This window comes from Theropithecus gelada, chromosome 6 (genome assembly GCF_003255815.1).
Source record: "Theropithecus gelada isolate Dixy chromosome 6, Tgel_1.0, whole genome shotgun sequence".
Taxonomy (NCBI): domain Eukaryota; kingdom Metazoa; phylum Chordata; class Mammalia; order Primates; family Cercopithecidae; genus Theropithecus; species Theropithecus gelada.
Genome location: NC_037673.1, coordinates 161,874,080 through 161,895,492, shown reverse-complemented (window position 1 = coordinate 161,895,492; position 21,413 = coordinate 161,874,080).

Sequence of the window (21,413 nt, the reverse complement as noted above, 5' to 3'; positions counted from 1 at the left end):
GGTTTGTAATAAAATATTGAAAATTTTCAGAGAAATAAAGCACTGTCAAAAATAAATAAAAATTCTAAAAAACAAATTTAAAAATTATGGGGTATGCTTAATAGCATAAATAGAGAAAAAGTCAATAAATGTATAGATATATAGGAAGTATTCAATTTAAAGACTAGAGGCCAGGTGCAGTGGCTCACGCCTGTAATCCCAGCACTTTGGGAGGCAGAGGTGGGCAGATCACAAGGTCAGGAGATGGAGACCTTCCTGGCTAACACTGTGAAACCCCATTTCTACTAAAAATACAAAAAATTAGCCGAGCGTGGTGGCAGGCGCCTGTAGTACCAGCTACTCGGGAGGCTGAGGCAGGAGAATGGTGTGAACCCGGGAGGTGGAGCTTGCAGTGAGCCGAGATCGCGCCACTGCACTCCAGTCTGGGCAACAGAGCAGACTCAGTCTAAAAAAAAAAAAAAAAAAAAAAAAAAAGACTAGAAAAACTATTAGATCATAAAATGAATGTCCCTCAGAGACTTGTGGACCTTTAAAAAGTCTAAATTTTGTGTAATTAGAACCTCAGAAGAATAGAACAGAGTAGAAATTTTATTTTTGGTGAAAGTTATAAATTTACAGATAATATCAGATAATAAAGGCTATTGAATTCCAAACAGGAAAAAAAGCAAATCATAAATATGAGAAATTCCTGAACATATTATAACCAAACTACCAAAAAGCGAAGATAAATCTTAGAAGCAGCCAAATGAAAACACACATCTTACATAAGATCAATTACACTTGGCCCATGCACAACCCATGAAGCTAGGAGCGCTGACCATCCTCCCAGCCCCTGCAGTCAATTGCATATAACTTTTGATTTCTCAAAAAAAGTTAATAGCCTATTGTTGGCTGATAACATAACCGGTCAATTAACAAATATCGTGTGTATTATTTGTATTGTAAAATGTATTCTCACAATAAAGTAAGCTAGAGAAAGAATGTTATTCAGATAATCACAAGGAAGATGAAATGTATTTACTATTAAATGGAAGTGGATTATCATAAAGTTCTGCATCCTTGCCATCTTTATGTCGAGTAGGCCGAGGAGAAAAAGAAGAGGAAGGGTTGGTCTTGCTGTTTCAGGGATGGCAGAGGGCAGAAGAAAGTCCACGTATAAGTGGACATGCACAGTTCAAATCCACGTTGTTCAAGAGCCAACTGTATTTCAATTACTTTTAACTTCTCATTAGAAATGATAGGTATCACAACTGAAACTACCTTCATGTGCTGATAGAAAAAAAATATGTCAACCCAGATGTCTCTACTTAGTGAAAATGCATTTCAAGAAGAATAGAGGGCAGGCGCAATGGCTCTCACCTGTAATCCCAGCACTTTGGGAGGCCAAGGAGGGTGGATCACTTGAGGTCAGGAGTTTGAGACCAGCCTGGTCAATGTGATGAAACCCCATCACTACTAAAAATACAAAAACCAACCAGGAGTGGTGGCGGGCACCTGTAATCCCAACTACTTGGGAGTTTGAGGCAGGGACAATTGCTTGAACCCAGGAGGTGAAGGTGAAGTGAGCCAAAATAACACCACTGCACTCTAGCCTGGGCGACAGAGCAAGACTCCGTCTCAAAAAAAGAAAAATTAAAAAAAAAGAATAGAGAAATAAACTTGGAAAAAACTGAGATGTCACTGCCAGCAGACATGAAATTATAAAAAATGTTAATGAAGTTTCTCAGGCTAAAAGGAGTTAAAAACAGATGGAAATATAAATACATGAATCTTCAAGAAGAAATGAATCAGCAATGCCCAGACATTAGCATATGTATTCCTTTTAATCTGTATAGATTAAATAAGAACTCCAAATAATGATTTTACAAGAGGTGCATAATATTTGATATTTTTCTTGGCTCCAGGTGTTTATATACCATACAGGAATTTAGATCCTCCTCGAGCACTTGGACGTTGAAAAGTGAAATTCAATCTAGACACTTGAAAATCTGGGAAGTCAGAAAAATTCTAGAGGCGCCATTTGAATAGATGTTACAGAATATCTGATTCTAGAATGCACATCAAAGGCTTTCATGCTCACTCTGCACCGGGGAGAAGTCTTTCTTAATAGGAAACAAACGTGTGTTCATTGCCTGATGTTGTCATGTTATAGGTAATGATTTTGCATTGTACACAATTTTAAGTTGGGACAAGGTGATGATATGTGCATATATATTTATGTAAATATATGCTATATATATATGGGGGGCATACATGTATTTTATATATAAGCCTATAGTCTCAGTATGCTTTCTTGGACTACATTAGGCTATATTACTAAAAGAGTTTTTAAAAATTTGGTTTTGGGACTACACAACTAAATATTCTAAAATATTGTCCATCAGTAGCCCAATAATGTGATTTGGTTCAAGATGTGCCTTATTTCATTTTGTATCCACAAGAATCTTGTAAATTGTGCTGCCAGGACACAATTTATTATTGTGATTATTTTATTTTTATTTCTTTTAAAGATTTCAAAAAGACAGACTATTGGGCTAACAGTGATACTACCTCTAGTTAGGAGTGACTGGTGATAGGCTCCTAGAATGTATTATTACTACATTTGTGTTACGATTTATAATGAGAAAAATAAATAGCAAAAGCATATGATTATTTCCATAATTTAACTTACATTTTCCAAAACTGGTAATAACTAGCGTAATTTAGATCTCATAAAAGAAACAGAGATGCTCTACTGAATCTAAAATCAAAGCCCATGAAAACCTTTTATACACAATGTAAACAGACATGTTTAATATAAGCATCTGCCAATCTAATCTGATAATTTTGTTCATGTTGTATTTTTTGCCCATTTGGCATGTTTTTATGCAGCAATTTATACACAACACTGTATCAGCATATATGGGGGTATACAACCAGCTGTGTCCTATTATATAATTTACACACACAAAAGTTTGACAAAAAAAAAAATTGCTTTCTAATGAAATATGCAGGGAACATTTTAAGATATGGAACCTGTTGACCTATTTTCCAGATGCGCCCACAAGGGCATATTCTGTGCCTAGCCCTTTGGCTACAATATTACTTCTCTCAAACAGATTGGTATGTCTATTCTCCAAGGCAAAATTTGTACATTTGCTTCACAAATGAGCCTACCACTTTTGAAGTCCACTCTTTGAAAAGATAGGAAAGAGCTACATGCACTTTACTCTCCAAAAGGGGTTGTTTCTGGCATTTTTTTTTTTTCAATCTGAAAATAGTGATTAGTAGTAAACAGAGTAAACAGTGGTGGTAACAATGTACAATCAGAAGCATGCATGAGATGTGCAGCTGCCAGTAGTTAACATCGTTTCTGTTCACTGTTTTCCAAAGCACTGCTTATATTATAAAGAAAAAAATTTGGGGAAATAAAATCGTACACAATGAATATGGATCACAGTTCTATCAGGGCTGCTCCTCCCATCCTCCACCTCCAATTAATTTTTGCAGATGTTTATTTGACTTTATTTATTTTTATTTTTTTTGAGACGGAGTCTTGTTCTGTCGCCCATGCTGGAGTGCAGTGGCGTGATTTCCGCTCACTGCAAGTTCCGCCTCCCAGGTCACGCCATTCTCCTGCCTCAGCCTTCCGAGTAGCTGGGACTACAGGCACCTGCCACCTTGCCAGGCTTTTTTTTTTTTTTGTATATTTAGTAGAGACGAGGTTTCACTGTGTTAGCCAGGATGGTCTGGATCTTCCGACCTCGTGATCCACCCGCCTCGGCCTCCCGAAGTGCTGGGATTACAGGCGTGAGCCACCGCATCCAGCCTGGTGATTTTTTTTATTTTTTTTATTTTATTTTTTTTTTTGAGACGGAGACTCGCTCTGTCGCCCAGGCTGGAGTGCAGTGGCGCTATCTCGGCTCACTGCAAGCTCCGCCTCCCGGGTTCACGCCATTCTCCTGCCTCAACCTCCGGAGTAGCTGGGACTACAGTCGCCCGCCACCGCGCCCAGCTAGGTTTTTTTGTTTTTGTTTTTGGTTTTTTTTTTGTATTTTTAGTAGAGACGGGGTTTCACAGTGTTCACCAGGATGGTCTCGATGTCCTGACCTCGCAATCCCTCCGCCTCAGCTTCCCAAAGTGCTGGGATTACAGGCGTGAGCCATTGCGCCTGGCCCTGGTGATCTTTTAAAAGTAAAAATCGTTTGATTGGCTCTCAGTGAGGCAGGTACAATAGACAGTAAACATCCCATGCACACCTCTTAGATTTTTGCACTCCATTGTCTTTGAATGTTTCACACCCATCCGCAAGATTGTCTCTTCTGCAAGACAGCCTCAAAAAGATTCATTTGTCTTATGGCATTTAACTCTGGTTTTGTCTAATTCTCTTTATTTTTGTTCAAGTCTCAATCAGTGTTGTCATTTTATTTGGTAGTTCATGAGAGTCTAATGAGATCATGGGATTTCATCCTCTGTAAATGTTGTCTGAATCTGGATAGCCTGAGGTTAGTAAAAATATTTTGAAAAAGCCCCAAGGGGGTTTTGATACACTGTCTATCCATGTTGAATCACAGACTTCAGTGAGAATGTGCTCCTCTAATGGACTTCTCGTTTCTGGTTCCTGCAGCAGTGATTTGTCCTAGAGAGTTAACATGGTGACTTCCCTCTGCAAGTTAACTTCCCACCTAGTGTGATCAAAATGAGACAATGATGATCATGATGACGTAGCATTTTGGCTCATGGGTGTGTACCCTATGGTATATTAATATACTGGCATTCTGAGGATTGCCTCTTTCATGTGTGCTGTTTGGTTAGCATGTCCCTGTCTTCAACTCTGAGTTTCAGAGAAGAGGGCCAGATCTTGGAGTCTAACAATCTTGGCATGTAGCCTCTGAGCTGTTGTCCAACATTGCTTAAGCTCGTCTTAGTTGAAACAATCACCATTCCATCTTAATATTAATAAGCTAATTCTCAACTGTCTTTTCTATGAAAACCATCAAATGCCTAAGGCATTTATCCTTAGATCATGGGGCAGAGGATACACTAATCAGATTTGTGCAAAAGGCATTTTTAGCAGCTCTTTTCAATTATCTAGCTCATAGTATTTTTAGTAGAGACAAAGTTTCATCATGTTGGCCAGGATGGTCTCCATCTCTTGACTTTGTGCCTTCTCTGGATAATAACCAGAATATTACCACCACCACCACCACATATTTGTATCATTAAAATAGAAGTTAACATTTTGGGCTATTCACTATGTTTCAGGAACTCTGTATGCTAAGCACTCTGCATTATCTTAATTTCCACAAAACTCTAAGGTAGTTCCTATCATTTTTTTCCACTTTATACATTAGGAAACTGAGAGAAAGATTAAGCAACTTGCAGGAAGTAATAGAGTGAGACCTGTCTAACTAGGATTGCTTGCACTTACTTCTATCACAGCACATTTAGCTGTGCTGCTTCGGAGGCTGATATTACTAAGCAAACACAAACACGGGTTAATTCTCTACCATTTATAAGGAGGCTTTGAGACTATGTGTTGGTTTAGAAGGAGCATCTTAAGGGGAAGGAGTGTTTGTTATTGCCGGAAGACCAGGGAAGTCATGAGTTTTAGATAAATAGAATTTCTAGTGACCTTTCATTCCAGATTATATTACACTGCTGCCTAATTTACCCACATATAAGATCAGCCATATGTGGTAGTTTCAGTGTAGGGAATTAAAATCTCATTTCATCAACCACCACAGAAAAACAACAACTCTTTTGATAGCCACTAGTACCACAGAGCGCCTTCTCTATATCAGATACTGTCCTAAGCATTTTTGCTTCATTTTTAAAAATGGCATATGAAGACAATGGTGCAAGCTCATCATCAATAATTATAGATGTAAACTAATAGTTTGAGAACCAACTTAGCAAAATCCACAAAAAAATGGATATGATATGTTTTTTACAAAGGCATGCATGTTCTTGCAAATGCATGAATGCAACATTCGGGAATATTTATCACTCTGATACAAGTGACACGAAGAATCTCCGGGATGCAGGACAGAAGGGATGTGATTGCAATTGAATCGGCAGAAGTTGAATCAAGATTACATCCTATTCTGAGAAGAGTTATAATCAGGCAGAGGAGAGAATGGGTTTATTCATCCACAGAGCATAAACAAATGAACAAACTACCACCACCATGAGAACATCAGCAGAGCCTATCCAGGCAACATCTAAGGGAGGTGGTGGCCCATGATAGGTCCACTCGAATCGCCATCCACTTGACATAGATCCCTACCACAGAGACAAATTTAGCAAGTTATCAGTTTCTAAAGGCAAACTTGAATCACAAATAGTATTTTTTTTATTCTATATTAATTTAATGAGCAAACTTATAATACATGGTTTTTATATGTGGCTCTCTGTTAAGAGAATATGTGGTTAGACTGGTGCAAGCATGTGATATGTTTGATAGCAGTTTTTCCTATGGTTCATTAATACACTGGCATTTTGACATATCCATGTAGTTACAGCTCTCAAGGCACATAGATTTAAGCTGATAATGGGAGTCAACCCACAGGTAACAAGTCCAAGAAAAGAAGTTTCTGAACCAGCAGCAAGACCAACCAGGTCAGTAACTCAGGTCAGTGTCACTTACTGAGACAGACTGGCCTGCCATGACCTGGGCAAGGCTCCTCTGCACATCTGGGTACTGCTGGCCACTGGATTTTAACTCTAACATTTTATAATTATTCCTCTATAAGACACATTAGCCTCCCCATTTTTACAGATGAGGAAAGAGTCTCAGAGAGGTAATATAAGTTCCTGCAGGTTACACAACTAGTAAGTGCAGCGCCAAATACTGAACTCAGAACTGTTTGGCTGAAAATTCTACATTCTTCCCTCCACTAGCCAGGGCTCATTTCCTGAAAGTCATGTACAATTGCATAGCCATCACTGATGGAGGGGACAGTGTGCCTTAAAGAACCCCAGAAAAGGCCAACAGCAACCACAGCAAAGTATTTAACTTATAACTAGGTTTTCAGAGGCTTTCACTTCTTTTCTTATTGTCTGTCAGTTTCCAGGAGAATTTTTTTAAAATCTCAAAGCAGTGCCCATGATAGACAACCCTGAGGGAAATGCAGTGTTACTCAAAGTTATGGCTTTATTTAGGCAATGTACTATAGTATTAATATATACTATACTATACTGAAGTGAAGTATATAATAAAGCATACTGCCTAAATAAAGTGCAAGCCAACAGCTACTTCTCATAGCCAATACTTCCAATTATACTCGAAGTAGGCAAGAAACGACAAATTGTAAGAAGACTCAGAAGGAAAAATACATTTGTAAGAGGAGATTATTCATTATGCTAAATTGCATTTGTCTTTTGAGAAGAGAGAGGGAAGGAGTGTTAATATAAGAATCCAAATGGCTCTCCCTTCACATAAAGACTATATTTCAGATTTTTAAGCCAAATTGCACTGTCAGAGAATCACTCCAAATTTCATAACCATTATTATGACTCAGGAGCATTAGGAACTACTTATAGGCGAGTTTTGCCTGAGGCACAATTGGGAAGTAAGTGAAATTTATCTTTCCAGTCCTTAGTGTTCTTTCTCTATATTCCCCCGTCCCTTCTGGCACTGCCTGCTATTGTTCTTCTTTTATTTTTTCATTTATTGGAAGAGTTATCAGTCATTTACACTTTAGCATGAATGCATAGTGTTTAGCCTAATTAGTTTGTTTTCTCATCTACAGTAGACTCATGTTAGAAATTATCTCAAAGTGTGAATTAAAGGATTTTGTTAAAAATTTTAAGATATCGGGGGAAGACAGAAGAGCTTTTAAGGAAATCATTAAGAGAACTTTTTCATGTATTCCCTGGAATGACACCATAAAGGCAACTGCTGACAGAAATGGTGATAAATAATTGGTGAATAGTATAACTATAGCTTCTCTCCAGAAACCCCATATCTGAGAACTAAGAGTTGAAATGAAAGCTGAAGGCAGGTGTGATGAATTATTTCCTTGCAATAACAGAATTTTAGGTTAGATAGGACATTATGCCTACCATTAGCTCCTGCTACGTTTCGTGTTTGCCCCTTCCTTTTTTGCTAGAAGCACGGAGCCCTTTTCTGCCTCTCAAGTCACTGCCCTGTGCTTCACGTTTATTTCTCATTCTCGTTGGTGTATCTTCCCTGCAAACCAAGGTTTCCATTTTTCAGTAACAAATTTTCAATAAACAACCGTGTTAGAAAATAATCGGCTAAGTTAATGCTTACCAGAGCATGTGTGACTAAAAGCTCCTTCAAGTTTTCGTTGTCCGAACTCTTAAATGTATTTACTTTTAAAGATCATTGTTAACCAAATGAAATGTGGTCCAACTTAATGATGAACTTTTAAACAGGAGGAGTACAGCAGATGTTAATTAACAGGCCTGAGGGCAGGTGACCTTTCCAACTCCATCCCAGCAATAAACACAGCCATAGCAACAGCAGGAAGAACAGTGGCCAGGCACCACAAACCACCACTAAAAAGGGAGAGCAATTTGTCTACTCTGTAGATGCATAAGGTTGAATTCACCTTGATGGGATGGTGGTGAGAATGGTGTTCATTACACACTGTTGGGCACACAGAGTTTTATACAGAAGGAAGGGTCATCTATGAACATGTTTGAAGTATCCATTCGTTAGGAGAGTTAGAGGATGTGGAGGTGATCATCACTATTAAACAGCGCTAGAATGATTGGACTCGCTGGCATCCTCACCCAACCATTACTATTGCTGCTTTAGGTTTACTCTGGTCACATTGTAAGTCCCGTTAGTGCTAAAACCTCCCTGGAACAATCCCTAGGATGCCACCTCTCTTCTAATAGATATTTGTCTCTCTCTTCAATAACCCAACAATATCTGGAGTTTTTGATCTCTGCTACTGAAAGGAAGTGTGGATTAAAATCTTTAAGCAGTCATAGAAAATAAAGTGAATCCTTTCCCTGTATAGGCACAACAAAAGTAGCTGTGTGCATGCAGATACAATTCTCCTTCTTAGTCTCGCGGTTCAGATCCCATGACCATTTCTCTTTAATCTTCCTCACGGTCTTGCTATCACTTTGAAACAGCATGGCACGGACTCTGGGTACCAGCTTATTAAATACAGGTTATTGTTAAAGGAAAATTCCAACTGAGACTCAGCTGATTTATGTATAGTCTCCCTTGTTTACTACGAATTTTTTCACTGGAAAATATTGAAAGGAAGCTTGCTTTTTATTTTTTTAAAAGAAGTTTTAACTCCCTTTTATTTAGAAAAAAATCTTTGAAGTAAAATTTTACCAGTCACTTCCCAAATATGCTTAATCCCAAGGCCTTTGTATTTGAGGATATCTGCACATAAGTGACTTGGTGAAATATATATTCTGCTGTTCCATGAACTAATACTGTCATCTTTGTTTGCTTGAAAATCGAGGATGCATAACCTAGGTTTTATTAGAATTAGTAGAGAGATTTGAAAATGCTGGTATTGCATGTTAGCATTGATCAAGATTTGTGGCTTATACTTTTTCATAAGAGGAAAATATAGAGAAATTGTAACTATAAAATCATAATTGTAAAGTCATGTAATATAGAGACATGTGTGTACACACACACATACACATAAACCCACACACACTTGTGACACTTTGGATTATAAGTTTTGGAGTCAAATGGACTGGGTTTTATGCCTTTTAATCACTGCGTAGCCTTGAGAAGGTTTTTTAAGCACACTGCCCCTCCATTTCTTCATCTATAATATAGGATGGATAAAACCCATCTCAGAAAACTGTTGCGAGAGCAAAAAATAATGAACCATAACTATTGGAGTACCTGACGTTGAATAGGTTCCAATAAATAGTGGCTGCTCAGGAGGTTGTTATCCAGCCTTAAGTAAATAAATCTCCTTAGGCACTCACTCAAGCGGAGTCTGTGAGAAGTAGCACCATAGGAACCCACACCTGCAGTTCAGAACATCTGCCCTCGAGACTTTCAGTTTGGTGTCCTTTTTTGGTAGCCTGTTTTGTTTTCCTTGGCACCTCAGTAACTATGGCTTGTGTCTCTTAGGGAAGCCTTAGGAGCCTCCAGCTGCACCTATTTTAGCTACTCTGGAGGAGGCCACCCTACCTTTTGGATCTCCAAAAAGTTAATTTTTGTTATGACACAAAGCCCTCATTTCAAATCAAATGCTCTCAAACACAGTTTAGATACTTGGTGATAATTCATCTAGATGTTGTACTGAAGAATTTAACAACAGGTAAATAATCGTACTATTGTAACGAATTGTAATTCTCTTACTAGATGCCTTCAGGGAAAAAAACAATTCCTACAGACTTCTAAACCAGAGAAAATACACTATGGAGAACACAGTTGTGTAATTAGTATTCTCTCACACCCAAGAAATACGTGGCTTAGTCATCCTTATTATATTGAGATTGTAAATCTAATGTCATGCTCTGACTCCACCCTATTCATTAATAAAAAGCCCTTGGGCTATATCAACCAATCTATATCCCTAATCAAGTATTTATTAAACCCTTGCTGTGTGCATCCTATTATGGTAAGTGTTGCAGCTGCATCTGCATGTCTTATGATGCTAAGTGAGTTTGGGTAAAAGCTTGTAGATTCTCAGATTACATGTCAGGCCTGGAGTCTAATCTCTCATATGCCATTCATTAGTGTTAAACCTTGAACAATTTCTTGAGCATATTTGCTTCCCTTTTTACATCTATGGAAGGAAGAGCTTGAACCCGAAGATGTCTCAGGTCACTTGCAGCTGTCACATTCTATGATCTTCCTCCTCTTTCCGGATATGTTAGGTAGCGTTTCCTGAATCATTAAGGAATCACACTCCTTGCTCCAGCCATAAGGAACTACATTCATATTTGTCTCATGGCTGGTATTTTGTGAGTGCTAATGTTTTTCCCAGAATATACTCTTACCCTTTATGAGAATAATCCCCAGTCATCTTTTAAGTTCTGTTTCAAATACCACATGCTTTCCCAGAGGTTTTCCATTATCTCCTACTCCTTTTTGACCTCTATGCTGAGTTAAATGCTTCTCTTTGTTCCCATAGCATCTTAAACTACATTTCTTTCTTTTCCCCTTTTTCTTTTTTTTTTTTTTTTTGTTTTTTTTGTTTTTTTGTTTTTTGAGACAGAGTTTTACTCTTGTCACCCCGGCTGGATTGCAATGGCATGATCTTGGCTGACTGCAACCTCTGCCTCCCAGGTTCAAGCGATTCTCCTGCCTCAGCCTCCCAAGTAGCTGGGATTACAGGAGTAAGCCACCACACCTGGCTAATTTTTTGTATTTTTAGTAGAGACAGGGTTTCACCATGTTGGCCAGGCTGGTCTCAAATTCCTGACCTCAGATGATCCTCCCACCTCGGCTGCCCAAAGTATAGGGAATACAGGCATGAGCCACTGTGCCCAGCCTTGAACTACATTTCTTTTTTTTTTTTTTTTTTTTTTGAGACGGAGTCTTGCTCTGTAGCCCAGGCGGGAGTGCAGTGGCCAGATCTCAGCTCACTGCAAGCTCCGCCTCCCGGGTTCTCGCCATTCTCCTGCCTCAGCCTCCGGAGTAGCTGGGACTACAGGCGCCCGCCACCTCGCCGGGCTAGTTTTTTGTATTTTTTTAGTAGAGACGGGGTTTCACCATGTTAGCTAGGATGGTCTTGATCTTGTGACCTCGTGATCCGCCCGTCTCGGCCTCCCAAACTGCTGGGATTACAGGCTTGAGCCACCGCACCTGGCTGAACTACATTTCTTATAACATTCATTGCACAGTGCTGTCCTGTCCATCTATCTGACCGAATTCTTCACCAGACGGTTGGCTTCACCCCTTACTTACACATTGTATTTTCAGGCTCCAGTATAAAATCTCTCTCAAAGTAGGTGTTCAAAGATTATTTCTGGATAAATTAGGAGTTGACTTCTCTGTTAAATCCTGGAATGGCTTCCATTTATAGTGGACACTGCGCTATTCTTCCCAGGTCACCCTTCAGGAGGGAAGAGCTCATCCTACAGTCTGTAGGTAATAAAAAAGCTCTCAGTATCCCTCTCCAGGAATTACACAGGGCAGAAGATCCTCTATCCCTAAGGTTATGCCCCCTTCCCAAGGACAGCTAGGATGCAATGACTGCTTGATGTCGGGGTATAAAGGGCCAGTCCCATTACCTAAATGCAAGACAACTTACAGAGCCATCTCAGCACCACAGCCCCCCTTGGGAACAGCTGAGCGAGACATTTGTGGTGACCACATCACAATTCAGCTCCTTTTTTCCACCAGTGGTATTTTCCTTACTCTGACTTGTGTTGTTCTTTACAGAGCTCAGCAACAAACTTCCTGCCTGCAAAACTTAATCTCAGAATCCGTTTTCCATGAAACACAACCATTGAGTAGAATAAAATTCAAATCCTTACAAAGGCTTGCACAACGGGACTGACGCGGTTTTCCTCCTTCTCTCACCAGCTCTCATCACCATGAACCTGTTTTCAGTCACACTGTCTACCCTTCCTTATATCCTTGAAGCTTGTTTTTCCCCATATGTAGGTCTGCTACTTCTAGTCCTTCTTTCTAAAAGTTTCTTCTTGGTCTGTCTCATGAATGACAATATCCTCTTGGTCTTAACGATTCTATCAGTGTTATCTTTCTGGTTGTTTCTATAAAAAGGCCTTGCTTTGAGATCCTACCCATGGTGATCACCCTGGCATTCTGCTCACTACCCTAGTTATTTCCATTATAACATCTTTCATAAAGAGATTTTTTGTTTGTTTTTGAGATGGAGTCTCGCTCAGTCGCCTAGGCTGGAGTGCAGTGGCATGATCTCGGCTCACTGCAAGCTCCGCCTCCCAGGTTCACGCCATTCTCCTGCCTCAGCCTCCCGAGTAGCTGGGACTACAGGCGCCCGCCACCGACCACGCCTGGCTAATTTTTTTTTTTTTTTTTTTTTAAAGTAGAGACGGGTTTTCACCGTGTTAGCCATGATGGTCTCGATCTCCTGACCTTGTGATCTGCCCGCCTTGGCCTCCCATAGTGCTGGGACTACAGGCATAAGCCACAGCACCTGGCCCTGCCTCCTAAAACACTGACCCAGTTAACACCTAAATATCTGTAGTCAGACAGTAACAAAAATAACAATAACACACTTACACAGCAGTTATTAACCAGGCACAGTCTGAAGGGCTATACACATTGAATGCTCACAACAACCCTATAACATAGTGATATGGTTAAACTTTGTGTCCCCACCTAAATCTCATCTTGAATTGTAATCCCCAGGTGTTTAGGAAGCGACCTGGTGGGAAGTGATTGGATTACAGGGGCGGTTTCCCCCATGCTGTTCTCATAATAATGAGTGAGTTCTCCCAAGATCGGATGTCTATATAAGGCAATTTTCCCTGCTGTAGCAGGCTCTCTTTCTTGCCTCCACATAAAGAAGATCTTGGCTTACCCTTTGCCTTCCACCATGATTTTAAGTTTCCTGAGGTCTCCCCAGCCACTCAGAACTATGAGTCAATTAAACCTCTCTTTGTTATAAATTATCCAGTCTCAGATAGTATCTTTATAGCCGTGTGAGAACCAACTAATACACATAGGTGCTATTATATCCTCAATTTTGCAGATGAGGAAATGGAGGAACAGAGATCTCACAGCAAGAAGTGAAGCTGAGATCCAAACTCAAGACAGTCTAGCTATCAAATTCATGCTGTTAACTGTGGTCGGTACTATATGACCACATTTTAAGTAATACGTGATCAATGAATGAAAGAATGAGTGGATAGCATAGAAATTACTCCAGTAATTTTTCTGTGGAGGGTATTAGAGTTGGACATAAAGTTTAAAATGTAACATTTAATATATATCCCTTTCACAAGATAAACACTTATGTATTCTGTCTGAACTTCTATGTTGAGTCAGTAGTTCTGCCACTGCTACGGAAAAGGGGCCTATTATATGCTGGTGCCAAATCCAATATGTTGCCCATTTTCTACTCAGGAACTTGTGTTCCTAACTTTCATAAGCAGGCAGTTCCAACATGAATGAGCCATTCAACAAAAGGCATATTTGAAAATATTACAATCTATTATACTAAGACAAAAATTAGGCATACTTCAAACTTTGAGGGTGCGTGTTTTTCTTTTAGATCGCTATAGATAATATTAGAGTACTTCTAACTTTATAAATGGCAGGATGATTAAGTTTGGTAATACAATGCATAAGAAATATCAGCTCTAATAAATATGTTCCACTCTCCAAATTTACTTAGAGATTTTGTCTACAAAATGCTACAGTTCTGAAAGTAAAGTGAAAAATGTGATCATCCACCTGAATGTTTTGTCTACATTATATCAAACTTTTTTTATTTATAAATTATAAAGCTGAGAATTTTTGACTCTGTACCCAGAAAATCTGGCAAAGGTACTAAGTCAATGGAATCTGGCCTTTTTGTGTGTGTGTAGAATAATTTGCACAGCACATTTTTATTCCCCTAGCTTTTTGCTTAGATATGTTTAAAATCACTATATATTCTAGTATATCATTTTGCATTACTATAATTGGGAAGCACAATTAGAGTTAATAGGTCAATTGCTGATGAATTACACAAAATGTGATAATCTTCTTTGACATAATAATTTTGGAAGCCATTTTGCAAAATAAAGCGTTGCAGAGGAGATTAGTTCTTGAAATAAATTCCCATTACTGGTCTTTTATTTTTATTCCCGAAACTATGCCAGTTACCAAATAATTTCTTCATAAACATCAATACATACTTATCTATTTCTATCATTGACAGTGCTATGTTTTTTAAAGATAATTTTTTCCTCAGGGTTAATACATCTAGAAAAACAACTATATTTTTACTGAGAATAAGGAAGGTTATAGTAATTTTCCCAAACAATTGTGATACAACCAATACAGTCACAATATCATATGAAGTGTAATGGCAATTAATTTTTCATTTCTTGAGCCATTATCATATACGAAGAGCATTTATGCTACTTTAAATTTATTTCAAGAGAATATTCTGTGGGCAAACACAAGTTTTGAGTACTTAATGATGCATTCAATAAGAGTAGAAATAAACTATTTTTGAATAACTTTCAAATAAAATTTTAAAATTTTATTTTTAAAGACATACCTCAAGATTTCAGGAACTGTCTTATCTGCTAATCAGTATCATTGCTCAGTTCTCTACTGTCAAGGAAAGAGTCAATCTGAGACAGATTTTGTGGACACAGAGACCTCATATTTGCCAAAAAAAAAAAAAAAGAATTATTTAACTTATAACCACTGGCATGATCATGACATTAATTTAAGATTTTCCTTCTCTTTTAATTAAGATAATGATTAGATAAGCCTGAACAACATTACCTTTTAAAACTCTGACAATTTAAAAGTTTGGGAAATATTTGACCAACTTGAAATATTATATTTAATCCAGCACTAACCAGAGTATTTTAAAGAAAAAAATTCTTATAACTCTTGAAAATGTGCTCTTCTAAAGCATAGAATTTTTAAATAAACGATTGTGGCAGCCTAAAATTAGATTTAAAACAAAAATGTGATAACCAGAAATTGATAACTATCTAATACCTTCTGTTCATAAGTTTCAAAGCCACTGGCACAATTGCTAATTTGTCATAGTTCCTATCATTCATTTGTACAAAAGGGTAGAATGAAGTATTTATACCATTTGAAAATTAAAATGAGTATACTATAAACTATGAGAACAAATGTATGGGCTATTTTTAATCACTCATTTTCTCTTCTGCAGGTTGAATTCTGATTCATTAGGAAAAAAATTCTCTGGGACTTCTAAATAATGTATTTAAAAATTCACTGTAGAAATCAATAATATATGTATATCTCAATTCAAGTCTTTTAAAGTCAGAATATATGAGAGAGCATGAGTAAATAACATTCAGGAGATGGAATTCAACTAGGTATCATCATTAATAATATTGAATAAGTTCATTGGGAAAATGATAACCAAAGAGCTTTAAAGTGATAACTTCAAATTTTAAATTTTAGAGAATTCAATTATCCTCCTAAACCACTCTGAATGTGTTTCCTTATTTTTTTTCAGTTTTCATTTTATAAAAAATAACAAATATAGCTATTTCTTATAAATAAGAATAGTATTTACATTGTTAGCCATTTCTATCATTATCAGATGACAAATATCAGTAGTATATATTTCATCTGAGCTGACTAATCATTTTTTTAATTAGACATTTTGGTTTCAAACTTTAAGCAATTTTCTATAAATTAGTGGGAAGAAAAATGATAGTTCAATGGTAGTCAGGGATAGTAAATCCCAAGAAGCGATCATTAACCTTAGAACACATCTCATAGTGATAATGGTAATTATACTTCTTAGAAATGTCCATACCACAGGTTTCTTGTCATTTATACAGTTGAGGGAAAGAACAACCTTATTGGATATTTATAAGTCATCTCAAAGGGTTTGACAGGGTCTTTAAATCAAATTTTAAACAGAAGCCATTTTAAATGTTCACTTCTAACACAATAATATCCAGCAGACATCCCTCCCTGCCTTAATTCTATGATTATTTCAAACATGAAAGCTCACTCATGTTCACTTCTCACCATTGTCTCATGTACCAATTAGTCTGTTTTGTAGTAGGTACCTTTGGAGTGCACTCCCAGACAAAGCCTCCTTTTTCTATGAGAATTATACCCCCATATATAAGGTAGACTCCAGCAACCCTACTTTTTACTCCATGGCCCTGCTCCATGAAGATCCTCAACTGGACTAGGGCTGGATACCTGCCCCAGGAGAGCACAATCACATTTCCTCTTTCTGAGCTGAAATTGGACATACAGAGGCAGCTCAAGTGTTGCTGTGCCCATGAACTAAAGGTAGGTTACTTGGAACCATGGAGTAGAGATTTGCCACTCAAGCGCAGTGCAAAGAGCAGAGAATAGATGAAACAAAGATGTAAGACTATGCAACTGAAAGGAGTCTCGTTCTGTTTCTCCTAGGGTGGAAGTATCTTTCTTGCCCTCCAATTCCATGGGCTAGCCTTGTATTTAATAGCAGATTCCTTATTTTTGTGTAAACAACGGCCAGTAGGTTTCTGTGACTTGAATCCCAAAGAGCATTAAGACATTCATCCTTTTCCACTAGGCGCCCTTTTCCAACATCTTCATGTGTATAAAATACTTGAATAATTATGACAAAAATATGTAAAATGATGATATGTTAGAAAAATGTGTAAAAATTATTGTTCCCATCATATAGTTTCCTTCTATGACACATTAAAAAAATCAGAAAATGCTTTTCAACTTTGTTGTTTCTTGAAACTTTTTTCATTCTAATTAGTCATAGTGTCCTTCCTTGGGCTTCCTAGCATGGGTCCTTCCAAAGTTAATGAGCATATCACTTATACAGTGTTTCTATTTTTAGACAGTGCAATGCCCGTGTCTCTAAATCTGACTTGAAACCTCAGCCCCCCACCCCCACCCTGTGTAAATTGGCATGATGTGTCACCACCAAGAAAGCCACTGCTGGCTCCAGTGCTGCTGGACACAGTAATATTGGAGGACTGTGAATCCTGGAGTGTCTTCTAGTTAACACTTTGCTTAAACAACAACAAAAAAGAAATAACACACCTCAACAAAACAAAACAAAACAAACAGCATTTCAATCAGGTCTGTGCATATTATCTTTTACTTTTCTGTTGGAATAAGAGAAGCTCCATTCATTTTTCTTAACAAAGCAAAGGATTCCCAAAGATTGTATTTTCTGAATACATTTAAAGCTATCTACTATTAAAGAAAAACTTTTTTTTTTTTTTTTTTTTTTTTTTTTTTTAAGATGGAGTCTCATTCTGTCACCCAGGCTGGAGTGGAGAGGCGCAATCTCAGCTCACTGCAACCTCTGCCTCCTGGGTTCAAGTGATTCTCCTGCCTCAGCCTCCCGAGTAGCTGGGACTATAGGCACATGCCACCACACCTGGCTAATTTTTGTATTTTTAGTAGAGACGAGGTTTCATCAGGTTGGCCAGGATGGTCTCCATCTCTTGACTTTGTGATCTGCCCGCCTCGGCCTCTCAAAGTGCTGGGATTACAGGCATAAGCCACTGTGCCCAGCCAGTAAAACATTTTTATAATGAGGTAAGGGAGAGAGGAAGGAGGAGAGAGAAGGAGGAGAGAGGGAGGGTTAATAAACAAGCTGTTTTATTTTTACTAGTTCCAACATATTTCAATGTAGTTTTACATATTTAACTTCTGTATTTATTTTAACCAGAGTGTAGGGAAAAAGTTATTAGAAAAAAAGTCAGAGTCTTTTTGGTAAAAGCCTAATTAAGATAATAATGTTTTTATTATAATCATGAGAGGAGTTAATATCACCAATTGTGTTCTAATTAGTCGATTAATTATAGTCAGTTAACAATAAAAAGTCATAGAGCACCTAGTCAGGCAGTTAGTTAACCAGGAATAATTAGGGAATTTCTAGTGTGTGAGGAACAGTAGACCAGACACTTAGGGGTGAGATATTTTTTAAAGATAATTAAAACTTCCCTAAAGGAGTTCTGGGGTAAACCAAACAGGTACAGGTGGGAAGATGATTAAAAATGAGATTTTTAACTTATTTATTTAAAAAACCCTAGCATATTATGCCTGCAAAATGTTAACTGAAATCTTACGGCAAACCTATGGGCATGGGAGAGGTGCCTGTATGTGTAGAGTTGTTGAGCACAGCAGAGAGCTGCCCATTATTGCTTTGTTGAGACAGGAGGGAATTGACTCATGGGTGTTCATATCATCTCTGTACTGGGTGTCAGCTGGTGACAGCCCCACGTGGGTGGCAGGGCCTGAGCACCTCCTGGAGCTCCAGGCACTGTGAGATGTGCTTCCTCTCTTTAGTTGGTCTCTGGCAGCTATTCAAATGGAAACTCAATATGTTAGGACTGGCTTTGGAAAACATCTCCAAGCAAGAACTCCCACTGAATAGTAAAATGGAAATTCCGCTCTTAGAAAACCTCCAGAATTAGGTTTTATTTCTGGCACCCCAGATAACAATGGAAAAAACTTGTCTTCATACAAAGTGCTTCAAATATATTATTTACAATTCCTACATCTATGAGGAGTTGGGGGAAAAAAAGAAGCACATGAAAAATTGAAAGCATAGAAATACTCAGTGGGTCACTGGCCAGACACGGTGACTCACACCTGTAATCCCAGCACTTTGGGAGGCCAAAGCAGGTGGATCACCTGAGGTCAGGAGTTCAAGACCAGCCTGACCAACATGGTGAAAACCTGTCTCTACTAAAAATACAAAAAAATTAGCTGGGTGTGGTGGCAGGCACCTGTAATCCCAGCTACTGGGTAGGCTGAGGCAGGAGAATAGCTTGAACCCTGGAGATGGAGGTTGCAGTGAACCGAGATTGCGCCATTGCACTTCAGCCCAGGCAACAAGAGCGAAACTCCATCTCAATAAAAAAAAGAAATACTCAGTGGGTCTTCAAAGCTATATTGATAACAACAATAATTTCTACTACAACTACTACCTCTGCCACTAACATTGCTACTCCAGCGGAACTCACTATGCGCCAAGAACTATGCCAACACTTCACCTATAGTCACTCTCAATTTTTACGGCACGCTTGTAGGGGCGCTGTTACCCCCATTTAATTAGTAAGGAAAAATAAGGCTCATAGAGTTAAGTAATGTGGCCAAGAATACACAGCTACAAAGTGATGGAAAAGGATTGTCTGATGCCAAGATCTGCATTCCTAACTACACTGCCATCCTTCAATAACTTGCAGAAGCCTTTTCAGAGCCTAGAGTCACTCTCTACATTAATAATCTTCTAGATATTTTTACATCATGCACACAATTATTTCACATATTTTAGTCTCACACAGTTGGCATAAAACTGGTCAGCAATACTTCTATCACTCTACTTCAGATGTTATCCTACTTGCCTGTTTTTTGAAGCACTTACTGTGATTGACAGTCCTACAGAGATGGCCCTATAGAAAAACTCACTGTTTTATTGTTTGTCTCCTCCACTAGAATGTAAGGTCCACTAGAACAGGGATGGTGCCTCACTGCTATAGCCTTAGAGTCCAAAAGAGTGCAAACATTCAATATGTATGTGTTAAATAAATAAATCATTATCTAGATCCCCAAATATCAAGGAATATGAATATCTCTACTTAAATAGATTAAAAGTTGTTATCATTTTGGCTGGGCGTGGTGGCTCATGCCTATAATTCAAGCATTTTGGGAGGCAGGGTGGGAAGATTGCTTGAGGCCAGGAGTTTGAAACCTGCCTGGAAAACATAGTGAGTGTCTCTACAAAAATAAAAATAAAGAAATTAACTGGGCATGGTGAGGTGTGTCTATAATCTTAGCTGCTTGGAAGGCTGAAGAGGGAGGATCTTTTAAACCCAGGAGTTCGAGGCTATAGTGAGCTATGATTGCACCACTGAACTCCAGCCTGGGTGACAGAGCAAGACCCCGTATCTTAAAACAAACAAACAAAGTTAGTATAATTATTATATATACTCATTAACTCATATATAGTTATTTTTTGAGTTCCTTAACCAAATACTTATAAATACCATAATACATACTGCGACACAATAACCAAGTCCTCATCAGAAACTGCTGTATTAAGTGAGGGACAAATGAAGTAGGAGGATATTCAAGAAGCAATACTACATCATAGAAAAGAAAATCAGGCATTGAAATTCCAGAGAATGATATTCAAACCCCAGCTCTATCAAGTAACATGTGACGATGAGTAAATTACTTCTCTGCACTGGTAAAAATGGGGAGTAATTACGATTACATATAGAGATGAAGAGGATGATACGGGATAACAAACACTGAAAACTTTTCAGACATAATTTTCCTGCGTTTTTCTGACACGGTGCAACACAGCAAAGCATTCTATTTCAATCACACGTTTCTCTACCAAATCATCCCTGGCAACAAAACAGAGAAGAAGAAGAAACATGTTGCAAGGCCCTCCCAGACTTGGAGGTCAACTGAGAAAACATCAGAGAGAACATGGTATCCTGGGTGATACCTAAACAGAATGGCAAAGCCGAGAGACACCAAAGAGGAGGCAGGAAAAGCAGCTCAGAAAAAGACAGTGACCACGTGGCTTTAGAACTTAGAACTACATGGGGGGCAAACTTCAGAGGCAGCTCAGTGTGATGGTGAGACAGTGAATAGAACTAAATTCAGACCACAAAGCTAGAGCTTTTCATTTCAAAGACAGGGACAGAAAGGGTGGGCAGGCTTATGTTTCAGAAAAGCGCCACAGAGCTTCACAATCTTTGGGAATTCCCCAGGGTGTAAAAGTTCAATAAAAGAAAATTGGCTTACGGTACTCAGCACTAAGTGCACATCTCAAGATTAGTTA